The 23,714-nt window shown below is 35.3% G+C and overlaps 1 long non-coding RNA gene across 5 annotated transcripts in view; it reads left to right on the forward strand.

Annotated features, from left to right (window-relative positions):
- LOC110346355 (uncharacterized) overlaps positions 1–23,714 on the forward strand; it is a 355,871-nt gene that overhangs the window by 272,468 nt on the left and 59,689 nt on the right. For 2 of the 5 annotated variants that reach the window (XR_015447333.1, XR_015447334.1), the window contains exons 1-3: positions 2,743–2,829; positions 8,065–8,212; positions 9,810–9,928. This is a non-coding gene — a long non-coding RNA (uncharacterized LOC110346355). Of the gene's footprint in view, positions 1–2,742; positions 2,830–8,064; positions 8,213–9,809; positions 9,929–23,714 lie in introns of those variants that run through there. The other 3 variants (XR_002390343.2, XR_015447335.1, XR_015447336.1) reach the window with 2 other exon arrangements.

A 23,714-nucleotide genomic window follows, 5' to 3' on the forward strand; every position in this document is an offset into this window, starting at 1 on the left:
TTTCATTCATTTATCATAATGCATTTGAGATGCATCTATATTGTCCCATGTATCAGTGGTTTTGTTTTTAAGTCACAGAGTGAGTATCTATTGGATTATCACCATTTGGTTTTCTAATTGCTCCATAAGAGACATTTTGCTTTTTTAATTTTGTGGAATGACTAAAGCTTCCTTATATAGTCACAAGTAGATTTTGTGTGGACATATGTTTTCATTTCCCTCATGTGAACAACTGAGTAGGATTGCTAGGTGTATGTAAGTCTTGTTTAGTTGTTATAAGACACTACAGGATTGTTTTCCAAAATGATAGCATATTTTACATCTTTCCCAGCAGTGTATCATTTCCAGTTGCTCTCCATCTTGGCTAAGATGTGATATAAAGTTTTGTGTGGTTTTAGTCATTCTTAAAAATGTATAATATCAATGAGATTTTGTAATCTTGTTGATTTTAAAATTTCGTATTGTATAATAGCAGGAGGTTGAATTTATTTCTACCTATTTTATGATTTTTAATTGTTTCACTCTTGTTCATATTTCTTTTCTTTATTGTAATAAGAGAAATCTCACTTCTTAACAAATTTTCAAATGTACAGTGTGGTGGTGTTAACTGTAGGTATGATGATATTGTGTATCAGATCTCTAGAACTAATTCACTTTGTGCAAGTGAAACTTTGTGCCTGTTGAATAGCCACACTCCATTTCCTACCAGTCCACTCTGCTTTTATAAATGTAACTGTTAGATATCTCAGTAATGAAAGTATGCAGTATTTGCCCTTCTGTGGATTACTTTAGCTAGCATAATTCTTCAAGGTTTATCAGTGTTGTCTCATATGGCCAGATTTCCTCATTTTTAAGGCTGTATATTAGTCCATCACAAATATATATCATATTTTCATTATCTATTCATCTGTTGATGGACACAGTTGTTTCCACATCTTAAGTACTATGAATCATGCAGCAAGGAGGATGATAATAAAAATATCTTCTGAGATCCTGATTTTAGTTCTTTTGGGTAAATACCCAAAAGTGGGATTTCTGGATCATACGGCAATTAAAAATATTTTTTGATGTGTCTTAATTCTGTCTTCCATAATGGCTGCATTATTTTGTATTCCTAATAACAGTATACAAGTGTTCTCTTTCTCTACATCTTTATCAACACTTTTTTTAAAAAAAAGTAATGACCAAGGTAACAGATATGAAGTGATATTTCACTGGAATTTTAGTATGCATGTCCCTGATGATTGGTGTTGCTGAATATCTTTCATATATCCCTTGGTCATTTGTGTTTTTTTTTTTGAAGAAATATCTATAGTAGTCCTTTGCTTATACTATAATTTTTTTTTCTATGAACACTTACAAGTTACTTATGTATTTTGCATATATTAACGCCTTATTAGATGTGTGGTTTGCGGATATTTTCTCCCATTCTCTAGGTTACTTCTTCATTTTTGGTTTGATGCAATCTCACTTGTCTAATTATGCTTTTGTTATTTGTGTTTTAGTGTCACATCCAAGAAATCATTGCTAAGACCAATGTCTATAATTTCCCCTTAAGTTTTCTTCTGGGAGTTTTACAGTTGCTGACCTTACATTTAAGTCCTTAATCACTTTTGAGTTGATTTTTGTGTACAGTGCAAGACAAAGGTCCAATTTCTTTTTTTTTCCCCGTGGATTATTTCCCTAATGACATTTATTGAGGAGTCTGCTTTCCTACGGAGCCAAGAGTTTTACCATATACTCCAGGGCTTTTTTTCTGGAGATTCTTTAAAAAAACAGTGGTCTGTATCTTCATGCCATTACCACACAGTTTTGATGACTGTGAAATGAGGAAATGTGAATCTTCTAGGTTTGTTTATATTCCAAATTGTTTTGACTACTCGATATGAATTTGAGGATAAATTTTTCTGTTTCTGAAAAAATTGCTATTGGAATTTTAACAGAGGTTGTATTGAATGTGTACTTTGAGTAGTCTATACATTTAAAAAATTAATTGTTCCAATTCATGAGCACAGAGAATCGTCTCGATCATATGCATTTTCTTTAATTTCTTTCATCAAAGTTTTATAGTTATAGTGTGCAAGTCTTTCATCTCCTTGGTTAAATTTATTCCTAATTATTTTTTGCAGGTGTTATAATAAATGGGATCAGTGTCTTGATTTCTTTTTGAGATAGTTTATTGTTAGTATTTAGATATGCTACTGATTTTGTATCTTGTAAGTTTATTTGATTTATTTAGTAGTTCTACTAGTGTTAAAGCTGGGTCTGGAAGACAGTCCTAGGCTGTGGGTCAACTAGAATGGGTCAGGAGCCTGGGTCCATGAGAGACTGGGACTGCAGGCTCTAGACTGGAGCCTGGGGTTGGCTTGGCATCTGGGGAAGCTGGGAAGCCAGGAGGCCGGTCTGGCTCCATTATGGGTCTAGAGCTGAGTCCATAGAGACAGGCTTAGGATGTGGGGCCATAGAGCTCTTGATGCTGAGTTGGACCTGGAAGCTAGGTGTGCAGGTCCAGGCCTGAAGCTTGGATCCATGGCCGTTGGCCTAGGACTAGGTTTCTCTGGGAGTAGGACCAGTCCTGGTGCCTGTGGCAAAGTTAAGTGCTTATTTCACTGTCTTTCCCCAAACAGAGGGTGTCTCTTTCCATACCATCCTCCACTGATGGAGGGATGATGTGGGTACAGTGAAACTCGTTTTCCTTACCTGCTCCAATGTGTTTCTTTTTTTTTTTTCCATTACTCATCCAGGTGCCATAATCTCTCATCTGGATTCCAGAGCTCTTGTAAAGTCATTTTCCAGTGTTATGGTTGTTCCAGTTGATATTTCTGCGAGGTGAGCATGGGGAAGTTCTGTTCTACCATCTGGCTGATATCACTCTTTCCCAGCAGTCTCTTGTGAGCCTTTTTTACTTATTTTTTGACCCACTGGTTGTCCCAGAGTGTATTTTTGATACTCTATATTTATGAATTTTCTAATATTTCTTGTGCTGTTGATTTCTAGTTTCATTCTTATATATTTGGAAAAGATGCTTGGTATGATTTCAAAGTTTTAAAATTTAAGCCGTGCTTTGTGACTTAATATGTAATCCACAATGCATATAGAAGAGTGTTCTTTATGTATTGAGAATGCATATTGTGCTGCTGTTGGGGCAATGTTCTGTATATGTATGTCTGTTAAATTCACTCAGTCCATATGTTACTCAATATGTTGCCTTATTGATTTTCTCTCTTGATATGCAGAGGACACACAGTGACTTTTGTATTACAAACCAAATAACATTTCACAAGGTCTTTAATTATAGTATTAATTCTTTAATTAGTATCAAGTATAGTATCAAGAAAATACTTCTCAAGGCTACTTTCGTTTTTGATATTTGTTATTTTTAATTAGGTTATATCTGAGATAAACTTTTGTTAGCTAAGTTTGAACAAATACAAATTAAAAATCAAAGTTTCCTACCACCCAAAGAAATCTGTTGAATTTATTTCTGGTCATATTTCTCTGAACATAGAGACATCTAGAAGTGATTTTCTTTTCATTCAGGATTCTTCAAACGTTTAGTTCAACATGTAAATTTTTATTTGTGTTCTTCAATTTGCTTCTGCTTTCTGTTTTGTTCGTAAGATATACCTCTTTTTTCTTGTTATAGTATTGGACCGCAGTTTTAATTCTTTTGTGTGTGTGTGTGTGTGTGTGTGTGTGTGTGTGTGTGTGTGAGACAAGGTCTCATCATGCAGTTCAGGCCCAAGTTGGCCTGGAACTTGGAACAGTTCTCCTGCCCTACCCTCCTGAGTTCTGGGTTAACAGGTTTGAGTTACCATGCCCAGTTTGCATAGTCCTAATCCTTACAGATTTATCATGGACCTTAATCTGGTATTGCTAATTTATTTCATTATTTTTCTGACTTAGTAAATTTTCAGTTTTTCTTAATTTCAATGTGTTGTCCTGAAACACTGAAGTTTCCATTTATCACAGAAAATAGTTCTACTTGATTTGTTTTTTTATGTTCTTATGTGCCCCAAGTATTTTTCCTCCTTTGCAAATAAGGCAAATGTCAACTAATTACATAATTTTAATGTTAAAGACCATTTTAATCAAATTTTCTGAACTTTGCCTGTTGCAAAACAGTTTCAGATAGGAAGCTTAAAAAGCTTGATATTTCTTTGTTTTTTGAAGTTGATCCAGTTACTTTTTTTTCTATGGATATTTGTATGATTTTTTCCTCTCTATCCTTGACAACTAGAATTTCTTCAACATATGTCCAAGAATTTGTCTCTTTGCACTTATTTTCTACAGAGTTCTATAAATGTATTCCAGTCTGCATATATGTAGCTATTTTTCTTATTTTTAATATTCTGAAAATATTTTTACTCCTAGATTTTTTCTCTCCTATTGAGACTTATTAGTGTTAATTAGTATGTCTATACTCCCCTGTCTATATTTGTCATTTTCCTTTTCAACTGCATCCTTCCCTCTCCATTGGGGTATGTCTCCTCTGGTTCACTTCATGAATCATTCCTACATTTGAATATATATTAGACTCACTTGGAGAACTTTTATAATACACCTTTTCAGGCCCTATTATTTTAACTGAATCAGACTCTGTAGGGGTGGTGTCATTTCTGTATATTTGAAGAGCAGTCCATGTGACACTAATGCAGTCTGCTTGTCAACTAGCAATTGAGAATTGATATTCTACATACTGCTTCTATCTCTGTTAGTGTTGCTTCTGTACTTCATTGCCTCAAACATAAATTTTTAATTTTATTTTACTTTTTCTGAATTGTTTTCTTGTATCTCCCAATCTTATTTTTGTCTTAGCTAGTGTTCTTTATCATTTAATTTTATATTTTGTCAATGAAACAAGACGTCACAATTTCTTCTTAATAGACATGCTTTTCCTCCAAAATGAAATTAGATTAATGTTTTCCATGTATGCATTCCATTGGCTTCTTGAATTGGAAAAGATATAGCCAAGACTGATAGGCCATTTTTTAAGATTTAGATCTAAAATATTCCCCAAAGCCTCATGTGTGTAGAATGAGATTGGATCATAGGGGCACTATATGCACTAATGGATTAATGCATTGCTGAATTGCTGCTAGGAGGTAGGGCCTGGTTGGAAGAGGCAGGTCACTGGGCATGTGACCTTGAAGATGTATCTCCCCTGCAGGTTCCTGCCCTCTCACTCTGTTCTGGCTGACTGCTGTGATGTCTGTCATGCCATTCCTGCTGTGAAGCTAGCAGATCATGGATAAATCCACTGAAACTGACAGCCAAAATAAATCTATCCTCTTTTAAGTTGCAGATGTTGGGTATTCTGTCCCAGTGATGAGAAAGTGACCAAGACACCATTGGACAGGACATGTTCATTTACTTTGATCCGCTTTACTATATATCACCGCAAGGTTAGACTTTCTCAGAGTACATACTGGAACAAAGTTTAATCTACAATCGTCTCTAGTGAAAATTTAATTTTATGAATTTAAAATTTTATTATGCCTTTAACATCAGGAAATTAGTTCTTTTCTCTGAATATTATTTTCAATATGAATAGGTGATTTCCTTCCTGAAGAATGTGTTAGAAAAAAACTTTAGTTCCTTACACACCTTCAGTATTCTCAGGGCTTCGCTGTCTCTGTCCTTACCTATCACCAAGCAGATGCTAAGTTGCATTGCATTATTGCCTGGCCTCTTTCCGCTTGGCTAAGTTCCATGTCTAGATAATGTGCGTAGTTTCAGTAATGGATACGGAAAGGAAGTTATTGATAGGTAATAGAGACATGGAAGACGGAACAAATTCTAGCTTCCTCAAAAAATGTATCTCTTATATGAGAGAAGGGGTCATTGGTGCCTGGTCTCATTTCTTTGGTATTAGGACTCCCGGGAAGTGAGAGGGAGCTTTCTCTTCTCTAATTCCTCTCTAGCTACACTATTGGTTCAAAGATCTAGACCAGCACTCTCTCTTAGAAATATGTTAGCCAATGTAATTAAAAATTTTCCATTAGCCACTTTTTAAGAAATGAAAAATGCAATTAATTTTAGTACCATGTTGTATTTAACACAACATAAAAAATTACCACTTAAACATGAAACCAGAGTAATGATTCATGTGATATTTTACATTCTTATTTTAGTTCAAAGTCTGAAACCTGATGTATATTTTACGCTTAGAAAACATTACCATGTGAAATAGTCCTATTGCCAGTGCTCAACAACAGCATATTGCTATCACATAGTCATCTTTGGACATTGATCATTTTTTGATCAGCTTAACTATGCGATTTTAGAAGAATTTTTCCCCAAGAGTTCAACAAAATTTTTGTGGATAATTTTGGCTTCTATTATCATATGACTTTATATTTATTTCAATATTTTTACAAAAATTTCTGTAAGACATTTGCTGTGTAAACTTAATGTGGCTACCAAGTCACTGATAGCTCCTGGAGGAGCCTGACATTTAAAATTCAAGAATAATTAAGTTTATCACTTGAATATTAGATATGGAGTACAACTCTTCAACTATTTGCCTTACTGCAATTAAAGGAAAAAAATCTGATAAGAGCTGCTTATTTACCTTTGCTGCAAAATACATTTAATATCCACATATTGTGTTGATTTAAACTGATTTAGATAACATTTATTAAAAATCTTTGAAATATGGATTATTTCTTTCCCTCAGTGTGCAAACATTCTTCTTATATCCATGTCTTAACCAACAGAGAAATCCAGCATTTTGCTTTTTTCAGAGTAAGTTTCCTTAGCCCTGATCTTGTTGTTGAGTATCTTCCACTATTCCCAGATTCCCCAAAGTGAGATGAGGGGTTGGGACGGGGAGGATAAATGGTTGTAACCTCTGACACTGTGTGTGATCCCTTTAGATTTTTATCTGTTACTATCCTCAAGCTTTCTAGGCCTGTGAAGAACATATCTTTGTCCTTCACACAAGAGAGAGACAAACCAATCCAGTCAAGAAAATCAGTAGCCTTGCTCTAAGGAAAAGTTATGTCAAGTTTGAAATATATATTCACGCTGTGATCTGCACTAGAAGCCACTGTTGTACTTGCCCCAGTTGAATGTAAAGTGCTGGTAGCACCTCTCACATTCCAATTTATTCCCTTATCACTCTTCCACTGGTCATTTATTAACTTCAATTTCGGATACTCTTAGCAGGAGAAATCAGAGTCATCCTATAGAGTACTCTTGTAATGCCCTTGTTGAGGAATATAAGTAACATTAATAAACATTCAGAATTATCTCCTGCTCTTGACAACAATACTAATGGTTTGCAGAAACTTGTCTGGCCCAGGTTACAACAATATGTGTCATATGATGTGACATAATGTGATTATAGTGGGACAAGCAGGATACTTTAGGGATGCTAGTGGTACACTTAGCTGGTGATAATTTCATTTAGCATAATATCCAGTTTAAAAATAGCTCTGCAGAGTAAACCTTTGAGACACTAAAAACAGTTTTGAGGATAGCTAGTTGTCTTTTCCTCTGTAGTGTTGAAAGGGATCATCCAGGCTAAAGTGAAACCCAAATAAGTACAAATCATTTATTTTTGGCATCAAATGAGTTCCTCTTCCTGGAGAAAGGGAGAAGTAGATCTGTTGTCCTTTAACTCACAGGTCCTTTGAGCCTCACTCTCTTTTTTTCAGTTTGCTGTATAAAGGCTACGAGGACAGATGAGAATAAAATTTAGACGATACTTCAAGATTCATGTTCCCATGAAATTTTGTTCTTTCTAACTAGTTTAAGCAGAATTTCCCATGGTGCTTGTTTAGAGGTTATGAAAACATTTTATCAAAGTGCTGTTCACAGTAAAACCATGGATGTGGAATTAATTGGGGGAACTTTGGGAGATTGGATATTTACAGGTGCTTTTTTGTATTGTATGTTAATGATACAATTTAATCATTTTAAATTATAGCTTGGAAATTTTCAGAAAAACAGGTGGCTTCTGAAAAGAAATACCCTGTTTTTGAGGAAATTCTTATTGCACTAAGGTGGATTATTTTCTTGCATGAAATACGCATTGTCATTCATTGTTGTTTATCTCAGACCAGAGAATAAAGAAGATAACACTATGGTCCTGAGGAGGAGCCATTCAGAGACATGTTGCAAAGCAGCCCTCTATTCTAGGCACCTATATTCTGGGCTTGCTTCTTGTGTAGAAAAGAATGCTCACTCTTTTCCATGGCTTATGACAGTAAGTATCATAGCAGCAAATATGTACAGCTGTGGAAGGAACATGTCTTTGGAGAACAACAGAACTGGGCTGGGATAATGATTTTATCACATATCAGTAATGTAACTTCTCACGCAATATTTATATTCTCTTGTTTTTTCCCTCCGCATAAAAGTGGTTATTGATACCTACTCCGGAAAGTTGCTGAGAAGATTAAAAGAGTGAATGTGACTTCTTCAATTATCTGACCAAATCTATGGTAGCCATTTAATAGATGCTAGGATGTTTTCCCTGTGTGTAGCCAAGAAATTTTTGTTATTTGGTTAACTTCTGCGATTTATCTACTTTAAATCTACTACTATATAATTGATAATAAATATAAGAGAATATAAGATCTGTTATGATTTGCTAGCACAATAAATCATAGAAATATCTGATACAAAAAATATGAAGGAATGTATCACTAGTCTGTGATTGTTAAACAATATAGAGGCCCAATATCGAAACAGAAGATACACGTTAATTATAACAACTCCACCTTCACTTAGAGGCAAAGCTTAACAGAACATATTGCTTTTAAATATTTTTAAATCATTGAAATTTAAAATAAAGTAATTCTTTCAAATTCAAAGGTAAGGGAAACCATATTATAGCACACTTCTTATTTAGAGAGTAACTTTATTTGAAGAACAAAATCTATTATATTTTTTGTTAATTTGAATTCATAAAAAAGTTAATTTCAAATTCAATGAAAATCTATGACGCAAACTTCTTTTTTTTTTTTTTCTCAAGAGGCACCTATAGAGATCTCGTCTTAAAAATGGTGTACAATGGGGAAGATAAAATGAAGCATATTGTACAGGAAAATAGGTGTTTTATGAATAAATTGATGTCTGCCAGTAATTCAATGTGGAACATTCTTTTCTTGACACAGTAGCAATTCAACTGTGAGCAGGTCAAATTTAGAGACTTCTTAAACTACTGCTCCTTGGTATTCCTTCTGAATGATGAATATTCTATTTAAAAAATTGTCCGGGGAATCTTATGGACTGGGAAGAAATTATTTTAGCTTTTTCTATGGTGCTCAGATGTCTTCTTTATTGTTGTTTTCAGTCAGTTTAAAGAACCTTTTTCTATAAAGCTTTTAATTGTAAAAGGTGCTATTGGAAAGAAGTTAAAGAATGAGTGAAAAAAACAATAAAGAAGAGATTTTATTTCAAACTTGTGCTTTTTCATTGATGCCATGTGTAATTGAGAGGCACCTTGAAATGGCTTAAGAAAAATAGCAACCTCTAGCATTCTGTGCACTCATCTATCTTCATACACAGTTGTGACAGGGGCAGAGTGGCACATGGCAAACTGAGCTCCCCAAGGACTTTTTTGTTGTAGTGGTTGCTGTTTGAGAGATTATTCTTGCCTCCTTCCACAATAATTCCTCTGACTAAAACAATCATTTTCCCTACTCCATCTCTGCAACTAGTCCTATTGGTGTTTCCTCTACTAATATTCGTTTGTATATGTTTATAGAATTTTCTTTCCTCAACACACTGGAACAACATGCCACACTGTATGAAGTACCGTCAGATCTAATTTTTATATCTCCTTTATATTTTCCTAGGATGAACTTCAGTTTATCATTTATCGGAACAAAAAATCTATAATTTATTCTTGTGCCTAGAAAATCAAGCTGTCTGTGACTCGGCGGTCTATGCTGGAGAGTAAGAGCCAAAGTATGAGGTGAGTCTACGGGAATATTTGATAATGGTGTAGACAGTGAGAGGCTAATATTCCATCACAAGGGGGAAATGTTTCAATTTAGAAGGACACTTACTAAGTTATGATCTCAGGAAAACCTTCTCAAGTCATTTTGATAATGAGTAAGTACCTATGTTTCAAAAGGGCCCTTCTCAGAGCAATCCAATCTGTGTGGAGTAGCTTTGTGTGCTGTGTGTGTGTGTGTGTGTGTGTGTGTGTGTGTGTGAGAGAGAGAGAGAGAGAGAGAGAGAGAGAGAGAGAGAGAGAGAGAGAGCGTGTACATTTTCCAAGGATTCCAAAGAGAGATTATATGAAATTTTGTGAAATTTCTGAAAAGCAATTTTGGATGCAGACCCTACATTATGAAGATATTTTAGAACAAATGATCTACAAACTTGTAACAATTTGAGGGGTGCTATATTTTTGGTTCATCTGTGTGATATGTTGGCTATGTACAAATAGATCTTTGTTAAACTCTGGAGGGAAAAAAATACCAACAGTAAGGAGGTTTGTTGGTGACAATCACTCAAATGCACCACTTAACATTCCAATCATGGAATCTCATGTGTAATAGGTAGGCTATATCAACTGACTCAATGCTTCTTCCATCCACCTTCATGTGCCTTGTGTATGGCAGAGATGAGAAAGCTTGAAAGTACATTTCTCAGACTTCCTTTGGAACAGATGCCCCAGATGTAATAAAAGTTCAGTCAATTGGATGTCCTTGATAACCTGAAAGCAGAGAAGGGTTAGGAGGGGGAGAGAAAGGGCCTGGCTGGGTCGTGCATTCTCCTGGGGCAGAGCCTGACCCAGGAGCCTGCACTTCCAGCAGCAGCTTCCTGATCCCTGGGACTGAGCTGAGCCACTGCCTTCAATTCTCCATTTCTGGATGCAGCCCAACTAACTGTTTCCTTGGTTAAACCAGTTTTGTTGTGATGAACTGGACATCATTCCCAGAGGCTCGGCCCAAGGGAGGTTCTTCATGGCCATCTAGCAATTTTAGGAGCACCTTATTTCTGGTATTAAATAAATCCCTTTAGTTATGGCAGCCCCAGTGTCTTCAGTTATCTGCTGTTAAAACAGTGACTGGCATACAGGTACTTGGTAACTTTGGCTCTTCCTGCATTGTCTTTTAATCAGTACCATCATTAAACAATTCTACTTAAGGGCAACATTAGGAAAAATAATATTTTCCTATTCATCACAGAAACACAGTTAATGGAAAATCAATCCAAAAAGTTTAGGGGTAAAATTGGTATAATGACAATTTCACTCTCAGTGTTTTGAGGACTGACTTTCAAAGCTAATGACATTTATTTAAAATATAAGTAGCAATCTATTTCTAAGAACAATGATGAGCCACTTACAGATCTAGAACATAGTCAATAACCATTTATGTTATTATGGTTGAATTTTTAAAATTTTTATAGAAGTGATTGCTTTATGAAGTCTTGATAGTCTTCTTGGTTGTCTTATAAAACTCTACAGGTGTTACAAGAAGAAACAAAGGAATAATCTTTTAGCAAAAAGGAAAAGTTGCATTTTAGATTTCTTTTTCCTGATGTTTTTCTAATTTTTAGTGTATTCTTTTAACTTGTTCTGTACAGACTTGGCAATGTACAGATGGGTTTGTCATTTTTTCAACTTTGAATATACTTTAGTCTCAAGAACATTTTTTAGATTTACAGAGAATTTGTGAAAATAGAGTGGAGAGTACCTATTTATATCCCCACTTAATTTCCTTTATTGTAGACATTTATAAATAGTATGTTTATTACAATTAGTGAACCAATATTAACACATACGATTTACTATGGTCCATACTTGATTCAGTTTTCCCTGAATCTTCTTTTTCTCCCCTGGATGCAACCAGAATGCCACATTCCACTTAGTTTTTTTTTTTTTTTAATTCTTTTATTGGTACATTTTAGGTATACAAGACATTTACATTTCTCATTGGGAACTTGTACCTTTACATGATGCATCTTGGTTCTTATTTTTGCCCCATTGCAAGCCCTGCCTTCAACCCCTCCTTGCTTCCCTATTTACAAAGACTTTGTTTCCATTTTTTCCATTTCTCATCATTTTTCCTTTCCCTCCTTTCCTTTCCCCTGCCCCTCCCACTACCCCTACCCCTTTGGACCTTTTCTTCCTATTTTTCATTATCAATTATTCATTCTAATCATTGGTACATTTTAGGTATACAATATAATGACATTCATCATTGGAAATTTGCACCTTTACATAATCTCTCTTGGTTCTTATATTTCACCCTTCCCTTGTCCTCCCTTCAACCCCTCCATCCCTCCCTATTTACAAAGATTTTGTTTCCATTTTTCCATTTTCTCATATTAATTCCATTCCCTTCTTGCCTTTTCCCTACCCCTCCCACTTCCCCTTCCCTTTTGCCCCTTTTCTTCCTATTTCACATTATCTACTATACGTTTTAGTCCTTACTTACACTTTCAGTTTCTCACACTAGAGAAACTATTCGGTATTTACACATGTGTGTCCTATTTATTTCACTTAAGAGTATGGCCTCAATGTGCATCCATTTAGCTATAAATGTCTCTAATTTCTCATTTTTGATGGTTGAGTAGTACTCCATTTTATAAAAAAAGCCACATTTTCTTGATCCAGTCTCCAGTTGATGGGCATTTGGGCTGTTTTCAAGTTTGTTTGTTTTTTCCAAGTTTTAGCTATTACAAATTGTGCTGCTATGAATATGGGTGCACATATATCACTGTGGTATGATTCTTTTAATTCTTTGGGGAAGATACCTGGCAGGGGAATAGCTAGGTCAAATGGGACTTCCAGTCCTACTTCTTTGAGATATTTCTATACTGATTTCCAGAGTGGTTGCACCAGTCTACACTCTCACCAGTAATGGAGCAGGGTTCCTCTTTGCCCACAGCCCCACCACCATGTGTTAGTGGTTGATTTCATGATGGCAACCATTCTTTGCAGGGTGAGGTGGAATCTCAGCGTTGTTTTCATTTGGATCTCTTGAATGACCAGTGATGTTGAACATTTTTTCATGTATTTATTTGCTATTTCTACTTCTTTGTCTGAGAAATGTCTGTTCATTTCAGATGCCCATTTTTGGATTGGGTCTTTAAATTTGGGAGGTCTAATCTTTTTAAGTTCTTTATAGATTCGAGATAGTAGGCCTTTGTTTGAGGAAGAGCAGGTGAAGATTTTTTCCCACATTGTGGATTGTCTCTTCACACTGCTGGTGGTTTCTCTTGCCGTGCAGAAGCATTTTAATAAGAAGAGATCCTACTTGTTGATTGTTTGTGCTAGTTCACGGGGAACTAAGGTTTTGTTCATAAAATTTTTTCCTGCACTGATGTCTTCAAGAGTTCTACCTAACCTCTGTTCCAGCCAGTTCAGTGTTTCTGTTTTAATATTTAGATCTTTAATCCATTTTGATTTTAGTTTATTGCATGGTGAGAGATCTAGGTCTAGTTTTAATCTTTGGCAAGTTGAAACCCAATTTTTCCAGCACCATTTATTAAAGAGGCTATCTTTCCTCCAATGAGGGTGTTTGGCTCCTTTATCGAAGATGAGGTGGCTGAGTGTGTCTGGAGTTGTTTCTGCATCTTCTAATCTGTTCCACTGGTCCTCAGGTCTGTTTCTTTGTCAGTACCATATTATTTTTATCACAGTAGCTTTGTAGTATAGTTTCAAGTTGGGGATTGTGATACCCCCTGCCATGTCTCTGTTACCTAGAATTGCTTTTGGTATTCTGGGTGTCTTCTTGTTCCAAATGAATTTTTGGATTGTTTTCTCAAGGTCCAATGAAGTATGCTGCTGGGATCTCAATTGGAATTGCATTAAATCTATATAGCAGTTCTGGAAGTATGGCCATTTTCACTATATTAATCCTTCCTACCCAGGAGCAGGGGATGTCTGTCCATTTTCTGATACTGTCTTCAATCTCTCTTTTCAGAGTGCCATAGTTTTCAGAGAAGAGGTCTTTGATTTCTTTCGTTAGGATGATTCCTAGGTATTTCAGTTTTTTTGGATGCTATTGTGAAAGGAATTATTTGCCCTATTTTTCTCTCAGTGAGTCTGTCGTTGATGTAGAGGAAAGCTATCGATTTTTGTGTGTTGACCTTGTATCCACCTACTTTACTGAATGTGGTTATTAAGTCTAGAAGACTTTTGGTGGAGTTCTTGGAGTCTTCTATGTGAAGTATCATGTCATCTGCAAATAATGACAATTTGACTTCTTCATTACCTATCTTTATTCCTTTTATTTCTTTCTCTTGTCTAATTGCTGTGGCTAATGTTTCCAGAACTATATTGAACAAGAGTGGTGATAATGGACATCCTTGTCTTGTTCCTGATTGTAGTGTGAAGGATTTCAGTTTTTGACTATTTAGTATGATATTGGCTGTTGGTTTTTCATAGATGGCTTTTATCAGTTTGAGGTAGAGACCATCTATTCCAATTTTTTGCAGGGTTTTTATCATAAATGCATGTTGGATTTTGTCAAATGCTTTTTCTGTGTCTATGAAGATAATCATATGATTTTTGTCCTTGGCTCTATTGATATAGTGTATTACATTGATAGATTTTCGTATATTGAACCATCCCTGCATCCCTGGGATGAATCCCACTTGATCAGGGTGTATGATGATGATCTTGATGATCTTCTGCATTCTGTTTGCCATTATCTTATTAAGGATTTTTGCATCTATGTTCATTAGTGAGATTGGCCTATATTTCTCCTTTTCAGTTGGGTCTTTCTCTGTTTTGGGGATCAAGGTGATGCTTGCTTCCAGGAATGAATTTGGGAGTATTGCTTCCCTTTCAATTTCATTGAAGAGTTTAAACAGTAGTGGCAGCATTTCCTCTCTAAATGTCTTGTAGATTTTAGCAGTGAAGCCATCAGGGCCTGGGCTTTTCTTAGTTGATAAGTTTTTAATTACATTTTCAATTTCATTGGTTGATATTGGGTTGTTCAGAATTTTTAGGTCTTCTTCATTCAACTTTGGTAATTTATATGTATCTAGGAATCTGTCCATTTCTTCTGTGTTGTCCATCTTATTGGCGTATAGGTTCTGGAAGTAGGTATTGATGATCCTCTGGATTTCTGCTGGGTCTGTTGTAATTTCACCCTTTTCATTCCTAATTGCATGGATTTGGGCCTTTCCTTTCCTTTTTCTGACAAGGTTGGCTAAAGGTTTGTCAATTTTGTTGATTCTTTCAAAGAACCAACTCTTGGCTTCGTTGATTTTTTTATATCATTCTCTTAGTCTCCATTGCATTGATTTCTCCTCTGATCTTTATAATTTCCTCCCTTGTATGAGCTTTGGGGTTGTCCTGCTCTTCTTTTTCTAGAAGCTCGAGGTTCAGTATCAGGTTGTTTAATTGGGATCATTCAGTTTTCCTAATATGTGTATTCACTGCTATGAATTTCCCTTGTAAGACAGCTTTCATTGTGTCCCATAGATTCTGATATGTTGTATTGTCATTGTCATTTAATTGAAGGAACTGTGTGATTTCTTCTTTAATTTCCTCTGTGACCCATTGGTTATTCAGAAGTGTGTTGTTCAATTTCCATGTGCTTATGAAATTTTTTGAGTTTCTTTTGCTATGGATCTCCAATTTCCTTGCACTATGGTCTGATAATATACAGGGGATAACTTCAATTCCTTTGCACTTACTTAAACATGTTCTATGTGTGAGTATGTGGTCTATTTTGGAGAATGACCCATGTGCAGCTGAGAAGAATGTGTATTCTGATTTTGTGGGGTGGAAGACTCTATAAACATCTGTTAAGTTCATTTGTTCAAGAGTTCGATTGAGTTCTAGTATTTCATTACTTATTTTTAGTCTAGTTGATCTATCTATTTGTGACAGTGGGGTGTTGAGGTCCCCCACTCCAATTGTATTAGTGCATATATGACTTTTCATGTCCATTAGTATTTGTTTTATATAGTTCAGTGCACTAGTGTTTGGTGCATAGATATTTATGATTGTCATCTCTTCCTGTTGGATTGTTCCCTTTACAAGGATGTAGTGTCCTTCTTCATCTCTCTTAATCAGTGTTGGTTGAAATCTACTTGATCTGCCAAGAGGATAGCTACTCCTGCTTTTTTTCAGGTTCCTGTCACATGCAGTATTGTTTTCCACCCTTTAACTTTCAGTCTATGAGTTTCCTTTTGAATGAAGTGTGTTTCTTTTATGTAGCATATTGTTGAATTTTGCTTCTTGACCCATTCTGCCAGTCTATTTCTTTTGATTGGTGAATTGGGACCATTAACATTGATGATTATAAGGGACACGTATTGACTTGTCATTGCCAAGACTTTTTCTTTTTGTTGGGTTCTCCCCCTTTACATTTAATTTCTTGTTGTGCCAGACGGGTTCATTTTGCTGGGCTTCCTTGGGTTGTGATCCTCATTGTCTGTTCCTAGGATATTGTCTAAAATTTTTTGGAGTGCTGGTTTGGTGTTTATGAAGTTCCTAAGGTGCTCTTTGTCATGAAATAACTTATTTCTCCATCCATTTTGAAAGGTAGTTCTTCAGGGTACATTAATCTGGGTTGGAGGCTGTTTTCCTTTAGGGCTAGGTATACATCACTCCAAGCTCTTCTCGCCTTGAGTGTTTGTGTTGAGAAATCTGCTGTGATTCTGATGCGTTTTCCTTTGTATGTGATTTGTTTCTTTTCTCTAACTGCTTGTAGAACTTTATTCTTCTTTTGTGTTTCTGGAATCTTAACAATTATATGCCTATGTGTAGATTTTTTTTGATCAAGGCTATTTGGAGTCCTATAAGCCTCACTTATCTGTATGTGAAGTTCTTTTCCCCTGCTTGGAACGTTTTCTGCCATCACTTCTGTGAACAGTTTTTTATGTCATCTGCACTCTCTCCTGTTTCTTTTTTGACTCCAATCAGTCTTATGTTATTCTTCTTTGCATCATCTAGCAGCTGCTGGATTCATTTCTTATGGTCCCTTACAATTTTGAAGCAATTTTTCTTTTCCTGGTCACTAATTGCAATCTTATCTTCTATATCTGAAATTCTGTCCTCACATTGGCTCATTGTGCTGTGTAGACTTTCAATGGAGTTTTTCATGTCCTGGAAATCTATTTGCATCTGTTTTATGGATTCCATTTGTTTCCTATATTAAGATTCCATCATGTTCCTCAGCTCCTCTCCAGATTTATTAATCATGTCTTGCACTATGAGCACAATCTGTGCTGTTATCTGAGAAATTATTTCTGTTTTCATTTTTTTCAGATCCTCTTTTGTTGCCAGTTCAGGGGGTCCAGGTGGTTGAGTATCAGAGTGTTCCATCTCATTTCCCTTTGATGTTTCTGTAGGTGATCTGGAAGTCTGGTTTTGAGACTTGTTTATGAGTCTTCTCATTTCGCCCAAGGGGTGGGGTTGCTTTTGGAGCCGTGTGGCTCACCTCCTCTGAGCTGGGAGAGGTGGGACAGTGGCTCAGAAGCCCCTTCCTTTCCCCTGGGAATGGCAGGATGGGTGGTGGCACAGGAGCCCCTACTTCTGGGCCAGGAGTGGCTGGGCAGACAGTGGCCTGGAGGCCCCTTCCTCTAAGCCAGTAGCAGTGGGACAGTGGCTCAGAAGCCCCTACCTCTGGGCTGAGAGCGGCAGGACAGTAAGCATCCTGGAAGCCTCTTCCTTTGGCCAGGGAGCAGCAGGATGGATGGTGGCCCGAAAGCCCCTTCCTCTTGCCCCTCCACTTAGTCTTTTTGTGATGAGATCACAGCTTCTTATCTTTTTATTGATTTTGATGACCTTGACTGTTTTGAAGAGTAATACTGAGGTATTTCATAGAATGTCCTTTAGTCGACAACTGCCTGATGTTTTTCACATAAGAAGACTGGAATTATGGATTTTTGAGACAAAATGGAATCGTCATCACATCACATCACAGAGAATGCATGATAGCAACATGACTTATCTCTTTGATCACCTGGCTGAGGAGAGGTTGTTAGGATTCTCCACTGTAAGTTATTCTTTTTTGTCTTCTTTCTATACTAGACAAAGTGAAGTCACTGTATACAGCCCACCTTTACAACTGGGAAGTTAACATTCCATCTGCTTGAGAGCAGAGTATCTGTATTAGTCATTTGGAATTCTTCTGTGTGGAAGATTTTTCTACTATTCCTCCATTTGTTTATTTCAGTATAGACTCATGAAAATTTATTTTATGATTTGAGTTATAACTAATGTTCTTCATATTTTTCAAGCTTTGACCCTTGGGAGCTCTTTCAGTTGATTCCTGTGTCCCTTTGACATTCCACATCATTGTGTTATTTGCTTGTGTGTCTTAGGATTTCCTTGCTTCCTGGTACTGCAAAATGTCTAGCCACATCTTGTATATTTCTTGCCCCAGTTTTCATATCAGTCTTTTCTCCCAGGAACCATGGTACATTTAAGTAAAGAATGATATTGGAATCTATGATCTGTGTAATGAAGTATATTTGCCTGTAGGTCTTTTTACCTGGCAGAGAAAGGAGATAAAGGAGTATATACTAATCTATGTATGTACATATATCTATAAATATGTGTATGTGAAACCATCCATATCTATATTAAGCAAATATGAGATCCTATTTACATCTCCAATTGTTATAACCCAGTACCACGTGGGTCATTCTGGCCTCTTCTTGGTCTGTAACCTCCTACTCCTGTAGTGAGACATCTAGCTCCCACCATCAGCCACCCATTTACCTAATTGTTCAATCTGAGTGTTACAGATATAGTGGTGTCAGAATTCTTGACCTGTAACCCTGGGGGAAACAACTTTCTCAACTAGCGTACCATTAATCAACTTTCCGTTACTGTAACAAATCATGGGATAAATTAACTTAAAAAAAGGAAAGGCTTTTTGAAAGGAGATGGTTTCAGAGTTGTCAGTGCTTGTCTGTGCTCTCTTAGGGCCTTTGGTGGCACAGTGCATCACAGTGATAGTACGTGGCAGGGGAGGCCTATTTATCTCCTGGTGGTCAGGAAGCCAAAACAGGAACAGGAAGTAGTTTGGGTCCTCATATCCTCTTCAAGGGCAGTCATCTAATGAACTAATTTCCTTCCATGAAGTCTCAATTCTTCAAGATTCCACTACCTTCTAGTAGCACCAGAAGCTGATGACAAAACCTTTAATATATGGGTCTTTTGGGAGGGCACTTTTCCAAACCAGAGCAAGTGGTTTCTTTTGCCTTTAGTCTTACTTGTTTCCATGGTTACTAAGGTCTGCACCTTCTCCCCTACCCTCTTCTGTGAGGTAGTTTCATATACTTATTGTGCAGTTAGTTTTGTCACATTCTGAATTCCATGCTGGGATCCCTCATACTTTTAAATGCTTCTTAAAAATTGGCATACATTAAGTTTCTGTCTTTGTATTATGAAGTCTTTTGTGTTGTGAAGTTTTTCACAAATGTATACTGTCCTTTACCCACAATTAGAATGCCATGCAGAATTATTTCAGCACTTTTTGTTGTTGTTGTTGATTTTTGTTTTTTGTTTTTTTTGGTACCGGGGATCGAACTCAGGTCCTTGCGCTTGCACAGCAGGCGGCGAAATCACTGAGCTAAATCCCTGGCCCTATTTCAGCACTTTTAAAGATCTCTGATGCTCCACATATTCAACTCCCTCCACTCTCCTGAAACCTCGACAACTCTGGATCATTTTAGCTTTGCCTTTTTTGATCATGATATAATTATAATTCTACAATATATACCTTTTCTGATGAAACAATTTACAATTAAATTTTCTACATGGCTTTTAATATTTGATAGGTAATTTCTTTTTATCAATGAGCAATATTCCATTGTACTGGTATAACACATTTATCCACTCCCTTACCTATTGAAAATGCATCTTGGTTGCCTCCAGTTTTTGATGGTAATGAATAAAGCTGCTGTAAATGTGCACATGGATGCTTTTGTACCAACACAGGTTTTCAAATGGGCAAATATATCAAGAAGAGTGATTGTGGGATCATATGCTGATATGGGGTCATGTGGTTAGCTACTACTGAGCTGTCCTCTGAAGTGCTAGGTTAGACTACTAAGCAGTCTTCTAAAATGGCTACAGAAGTTTTCATTCCCTCTGGCAAAAAAATAAGAATTTCTATTGTTCCACATCCTCAGTGGCATTTGGTAGCACCAGGACTTGGATATTGGTCATACTAATAGGTGGCATGTACTTCAATATTGTTTCATAAGAAATATCCCTTTGACATGCTTCTTTGACATGCTTCTTTGCACTAGATATCCTCTTTGTGAAGTACCTATTCAGATCTTTTGTCCAATTTTTAATTGCATGGTTCCTTTTCTATTGAGTTTTGAGAGTATTTCATATATTTTGGATTCAAGTCTTTCATTAGATATATATTTTGGGTTTTTTTCATTAGATATATATTTTCTCCCAGTCTGTGACTTGTCTTTTGATTTTCTTAACAGTGTCTTTTATAGAGCAAAAGGTTTTAATTTAACATATTCTAATTAATCAAATTTTTCTTCATAGATGTATATTTGGTATTGTATTTAAACACCTTATTACCAAACTCAAAGGCTTAATTTTCTTCTCTTATCTTCTAGAAGTTTTAGCATACTGTATTTTATTTTTAAATTTATAATTTATTTTGGGTTAATTTTCGTGAAAAATCTGTGTTTAGATTTCTTGCCTTGCACATGGATGTCATTGTTCTAGGAGCATTTATTGAAAAGGATATCTTTTCTCTTTTGAACTGCCTGTATTCCTTTGTCAAAATTCAGAAGAACATATTTGCTTGGGTCTATTTATGGACTCTATTCTGTTACACTGATTTGTGTGATCGTTCTTTTACCACACTGCCTTGATTACTACACTTTTCTACTAAGTCTTAGAGTCAGGTAGTGTCAGTTCTCCAACTTGGTTCTTTGTCAGTATTTTGTTGAGTATCCTGAGGTTTTGTTTTCCATATAAATTAAGAATTAATTTTTCAGTATGCAGAGAATTGCTTAATACAATTTTGATTGGAATTATATTGAAAGTATAGATGAAGTTGGGCAGACCTGACATCTTACATCGAGTCTCCTTTTGAATCTAGAGCATCTTTCCACTAATTTAGATCTTATTTGATTTCTTTTATCAAAGTTTTACAGTTTTCTACATAAAATCTTTTATATATTTATTAGAGCTACATTTATGCAATTGTTTAGCAATTGTAAATAAGTTATTTATAATTTCAAATTCTATTATTCATTGCTGATATATGATAGGGAAGAAGCTGACTTTTATTTTTATTCTTGTGCCCTGCAACTTTGTTATGATCACTTATGAGTTCCAGGAGATTTTGCTTTTTGGTTTTTGTTTCTGTTTTATTCTATGGTATTTTTTATGTAGACAATCATGTCATCTGCACACAAAGTTGCTGTCTTCCTTTCCAATCATATGCCTCTTATTTTTCTTTCATGCTTCTTTGTTTTACTACCAAGCACTTCCAGCATGCTGCTGAATAGAAGTGCTGACAGGAGACACCCTCTCCCTGTTTGGAGTCTTAGGAGAAATCATCCAGCTCTTACTGTTAAGTCTGACACTGGCTACAGGTTTTTGTAGATATTCTTTATTAAGTTGAGGAAGTTCTTCTCTAAGACTAACTTGATGAGAGTTTTTGGGAAGAATGAATGGTGGATTTTATCACTGCCTTTCTCCATTAATTCATGTGCTCATCTGAATTTTCTTCTTTAGCTCGCTGATCTGATAGATTACACTAATTAATGTTCATATGTCAAACCAGGACTGTATGCCTAGAATAAATCTCACTTGGTCATGAGTGTAATTCTTCTTACACATTGTTGGATTCATTTGCTAGTAGTTTTATTTTATTTTATTTTATTTTATTTTTTAGAATATATGCATCTATGTTCATGAAGGATGTTGATCTCTAATTCTCCTTTGTTGTAATAGCTTTATCTGGCATTAGTTTTAGGGTGATGTTGGCTTTACAGCAATAAGTAGGAAGTTACTATTTTATGGGAGAAGTTGTGAAGAATTGATATCATTTTCCCTTAATGTTTTAGTATAATTTACTAGTAAAGACACTTGGGCCTTGAGATTTTTCTTGGATTATATTTTTTAATTAACTTAATTTCTTTCTTTTTACAAAATACATATTTTTAATCTGTTAATAACAGTAAGGACAGGATATATGAAGAAGGAGTGTGATTCTTTAAAAACTGTCTAGGCAATTTGTGGAAATTCTAATGAGGAAAAAAATGAATCTACAGTCAACGGAATTTTTGGAAGGACATAATATACAGAATAAAAGAAATAAAATATCTTAATAACACGAGAGTTTTCAACATATGAGTATCAGTCCTCAATTCCAGAAGCCTAGACAATTCAAAGTATGATTTAATAGATATTGTGAAGGGTCGAGGATTTAGCTTAGTGGTTCCACTGCCTGCCTTGCAAGCGCAAGGACTCGAGTTCAATCCCCGGTTCCCCTCCCCCAAAATGTATAACAGCAATAGATATTGTGAAATAGGAAGAAAATGTTCAAAGAGGAAGGGGAACTGGGAAGGCGGGGCAGGGGAAAGGAAAGAAGGGAAAAAAATGAGAAAAGAAGGAAAAATAGAAACAAAGCTTTTGTAAATAGGAGTGGAGGGGTTGGGGAGGGAAGGGGATTGGGAAAAAATAAGAACCAAGATATATCATGTACAGTACAAATCCCCAATGATGAATGTGATTATAATGTATACCTAAAATGTATCAATAAACTTAATTAAAAAAAGAAAATCTACTGTCAAAGAAATTGCAATTCCTTTGTATATGTATCATTTTTCTCTTGGTACTTTTAGTATTTTCTTTCTTATTTTGGTGTTTTGCAGATATACTATGGCTCGTTAATGGTGATTTTTTTACTTAATTTCTTTAATGTATAAGTCTATTCAAATTATCTATTTTATTTTGGTCACTTGTACCTTACAAGAGTTGGTTCTTTTCATCTTGACTCTTACATTTCAGAAATATTATTATTCACAGCATTCCTTTATTATCCTCTTAATAACCATGAGATCAGTAACAACAACTATCACTTCATTTGTTCTTCTCTCTTTTATACTTGGTTAGCCTGCTTCAGGTTTTATCAAGTATGTTGATCTTTTGTAAAAGCAAGCTTTGTTTTCATTTATTTCTCTATTGTTTTCTTTTTTCAATTTTATTGACTTCTGTTCTAATTATTATTTATTTATTTTTCTGCTTATCAGGCTAAAATCAGTCTCCTGTATCTAGCTTTCTATGGTGGAAAGTTAAATGGTTGATTTCAAATCTTTCTTTTTTTCTAATATTTACATTTAATGCTAACCATTTTCTTCCAACCCCTACTTTGACTGAATCTCACAGATATAATCAGTTGTATTTTTATTTAAATTTAGTTAAAATATTTTGAATTTTTTCATGAGTTTCTTCTTTGACCCAGGAGGCATTTGAAATTTTTAATATGCAATTTAAAAGTCGAAAATCTGTGTGGATTAGCTTCTCTAACTTTATTATATAATTACTTAATGTTTATCTTGTAATTACCTAATCAATAGGTAAGAAACAATTTTGATTTGAAACATCTGAATAACTATATTTCATATTGAAGTCTATTATCTACCAAAAACTAGATATAAAATGTATTAAAGTAAAGAAAATAAAAATTTAACAAAGCTGACCAAACAAGCCCATCTTTTTTTATCAGTTTTAAGATTTACTATGGATAAGGTTAATATTCTTTAATTATTATTATTTTTTTTTGGAA

The sequence above is a fragment of the Heterocephalus glaber genome, unplaced genomic scaffold, assembly GCF_053883595.1.
Source record: "Heterocephalus glaber isolate CG9 unplaced genomic scaffold, H.glaber_assembly_v1.0 deba00000347, whole genome shotgun sequence".
Lineage (NCBI taxonomy): Eukaryota > Metazoa > Chordata > Mammalia > Rodentia > Bathyergidae > Heterocephalus > Heterocephalus glaber.